Below are 3,911 nucleotides of genomic sequence, written 5' to 3'. Positions count from 1 at the left end.
CAGCCCGGACACTGAGATCCAGCACCGAGGGCCTTCTGGCGGTTCCCTCATTGCGAGAAGTGAGGTTACAGGGAACCAGGCAGAGGGCCTTCTCGGTAGTGGCACCCGCCCTGTGGAACACCCTCCCAGCAGATGTCAAGGCAATAAGTAACTATTTTACTTTTAGAAGACAACTGAAGGCGGCCCTGTTTAGGGAAATTTTTAATGTTTGATGCTGTACTGTTTTTAATCGGTTGGAAGCCGCCCAGAGTGGCTGGGGAAACCCAGCCAGATGGGCAGGGTATAAAGAATAAATTATTATTATTTTATTTTAGGATTATTCAAAGTGCAGGTTCCAACCCGAGCCAACGGCCACTCCTATCAGCAATAGGTTTTGGGGTTTGTTTGTTTTTTGCTGTCATATAAGCAACTAATCACTCTTGGTTTAATGCATTTCCACTTTCATACATGCACAGAAATACAAATTTGTTCACTTTTAAGGTGTCACAAAGTTGGATTTTTCTTTTTGTTTTTGCTGCAGCAGACTAAGGTGACTACCCCTCTAAAAGAGGATTGGACAAATAACGCCAAGGTTGCAGGTTTGATCCCCGTATGGGACAGCTGCTTATGCCTGGATTGCAGGGGGGCTGGACTAGATGATCCTCAGGGTCCCTTCCAACTCTACAATTCTATGAAATTCATGGAGGATAAGGCTGTCGGTGACTACTAGTCGCAATGTCCCCGTGCTGCTTCTACTGTCACAGGCAGAACGTCTTTGAATGCCAATTGCTGGGAATCGCAGTTGGGGAGAACTGCTGTTGCAATCAGTTACGGCTTGCGAGCTTCCCAAGAGGCATTGAGTTGGCTGCCACGAGAACAGGATGCTGGGGCTAAATGGGGCATTTGGCCTGATCCGCCAGGCCCCCTTTTATGCTGTGGAAATGGCCTTTCTGCATCCATTTTGTCCATTTCACAGATTTCTTTTTTTTTTCTTTGAGAGAGGATCTCTTTGTAAAATGATTGTTCTCATACGAGCATCTTACAGTCCACTCCCTCCCTCTTCTCACCAGGGCCTGAAATTGCACTTTGCCGAGTCTCCTATTATTTGTTTACTCTCTCTGCGCTAGCTTCTCCACCGATTTAAAAGCCAAGTGGGTGTTTGTTCTTCCAGCTAAAGGGAGCGTTCACAAAACGCAAAGCGCTTGGTGCCGTGATATATACGTTTCAAAGTTATCATATCCTCCAATATTTCTCCGATGAAAATAAGGGTGTCCTATTTAATAATAATAATAATAATTGTATTTTTTTAAAATACCCTGCCCATCTGACTGGGTTGTTGTTGTTCATTAAATTTGTATATTGCCGTGTACCTGTCAAGATCTCAAAGCGGTTCACAAAAGAAAGTTACAATTAAAAAAACACAAAACACATAACCAAAAATAAGAACAAAGAGAACCCAATAACTCCCCCCCTTCTATAACCTATTTAAAACCAGGCAGAGGGCCTTAATGGTAGTTGTGCCTGCCTTGTGGAACGCCCTCCCATCAGATGTTAAGGAAATAAACAGCAATCTGACTTTTAGAAGACATCTGAAGGCAGCCCTGTTTAGGGAAGTTTTTCATGTTTGATGTTTTATCATGGTTTTTAATATTTTGTTGGGAGACGCCCAGAGTGGCTGGGGAAACCCAGCCAGATGGGAGGGGTATAAATAATAAGCTATTATTCTTATTCTTATATAAAAGGGTGTATATCAACCCAAGGCCTGGTTGAAGGGGAACATCTTTGCCTGGCGCCTAAAGGTGTATAGGGACGTGGGTGTTGCTGTGGGTTAAACCACAGAGCCTGAGGCTTGCCAATCAGAAGGTCGGCGGTTCGAATCCCCGCGACGGGGTGAGCTCCTGTTGTTCAGTCCCAGCTCCTACCAACCTAGCAGTTCGAAAGCACATCAAAGTGCAAGTAAATAGGTACCACTCTGGCAGGAAGGTAAACGGCGTTTCCTTGTGCTATTCTGGTTCGCCAGAAGCGGCTTAGTCATGCTGGCCACATGACCTGGAAGCTGTACGCCGGCTCCCTCAGCCATTAACGCGAGATGAACACCGCAACCCCAGTCGGTCTCGACTGGACCTAATGGTCAGGGGTCCCTTAACCTGTAAAGGTGTATAATGAAGATGCCAGGCAAGCCTCCCTGGAGAGAGGGTCCCACAAACTAGGAGCAACTTCCCACCTGATTCAGTATTGTTGGCTCTGACTGGCAGCAACACCCCAAGGTCTCAGGCATGGAAGGCTTTTCCCCATCAGTAGGTATCTGCCCCCTTTTAACTAGAGACTGAGACTTATGTTAGCAAACATGCCGAGTTACTTGCGCTGTGCACACTACGCACAAAATATACATTTAAAGCATATTATTTTCCCCAAAGAATCTTGGGAGTTTTCCCCACACAGAGCTGCAATTCTCAGCACCCTTACCAAGCTACAGTTCCCACGATTCTTTGGGGGGGGGAGGAATAACATGGTTTAAATTTACGGGGTGCCCAGGTCAGAACCAACTCCAGCTACCCTGGGCGAGCAAGGGGGCTATTGGCTTTGGTAGCTAAGTGGAACCTCCAGGTCCAGAACCAGTATATCTCCAAATATTGGAGAGGCACCCAAACAGAGGAAGGCCACCGTCTACACATGCCGTGCTTGTGAGGTTCCAGAGGATGCTACTTGGGAAAATATATTATGCTGGTGGGCCACGTGGCCTGGTCCACAAATGTTGCAGCCGTTCCGAGAGGTTTGTTCTGCGGGAAGAAAGAGGCAGCGAAAGCCCAGCGGCTCCAGCTTTTAGCTCTCCTCTCCTGCCATCAAGACAGCTCCCCAGAGGCTTAATGGACGCTCCTCCACCAGCAGCCGCAGCCCAGCTCCTTCCCCGCCCGACGCTAAGTGCAGTTCGCTGGAGCTGGCGGAAACCCCAAATGGGCCAGGCCCGGTGGCTCCCTGCTCATCCGCCGCCCCCCCCCTCCCCCAACTGCCTCCCCCGTTCCCTGGCACCAGTGGGAAACGGCCAGGCAGGTGGTGGCAATAGGTGCCAGGAAGTCTTTTCATGAAACACCAGCCAGAGCTCCCAGGCTTACAAACAAAGTGATATCCATTAGGCTCCCCACCACCCCGTGTGCCTTCTTTGTTGAAATCGATGCCAGAAGGGCTCAGATCCGCCTGACACCACCCTGTGTGACTAGGAAGGTCTCCTCTGGGGTTTTCGGATGTGTGGGGATTCTCTGAAGCAGTGGTGGGGTGGCAAAGGCAGAAGTGCAGGGCCCCTCCTTCGTGGTTAGTCACACAGCCTCTTCTTAGATTCTGCAACCTTCCAAGATTACACATTAAATCTTATATTTATGCAATAATGGTCACCGGGGATGTACTGCAACGATCAATGCAGATCTCTAGGTGGGCTCACATACTCGGAAGATTGTTCATCGGATGAACTCAAGTTGTTGAAACTGAAAACTTGCTGAACGTGTACTTGGCGTCTTAGCAAACAAAGGATGCTTAAGAGAACAGACAGATAACAATGGCTTCTTGGGTTTCTGCGGTGAAACAATTTGCTGTACGCCAAGCCACCCAGCTGGGGAAACCCAGGCAGATGGGTGGGGTATAAATAATAAAGTTGTTGTTAATAAAGTTGTTGTTGTTGTTGTTGTTAATAAAGTTGTTGTTGCTGCTGCTGCTGTTAATAAAGTTGTTGTTGCTGCTGCTGCTGTTAATAAAGTTGTTGTTGTTAATAAAGTTGTTATTGTTGTTAATAAAGTTGTTGTTGTTGTTGTTAGGGTGGCGGGACAGAAGCGCTGGCATTACAAACAGGAAAGCTAATGCAATGTGGTCCCCCGCCCCCAGTCTAACCGCCGCCCCCCCTCCACAGAGAAGCCCCTTATACATCACTCCAGGAGACCAGC

The sequence above is a fragment of the Zootoca vivipara genome, chromosome 17, assembly GCF_963506605.1.
Source record: "Zootoca vivipara chromosome 17, rZooViv1.1, whole genome shotgun sequence".
Classification (NCBI taxonomy): domain Eukaryota; kingdom Metazoa; phylum Chordata; class Lepidosauria; order Squamata; family Lacertidae; genus Zootoca; species Zootoca vivipara.
Note: the sequence above shows the minus strand (reverse complement) of the source record.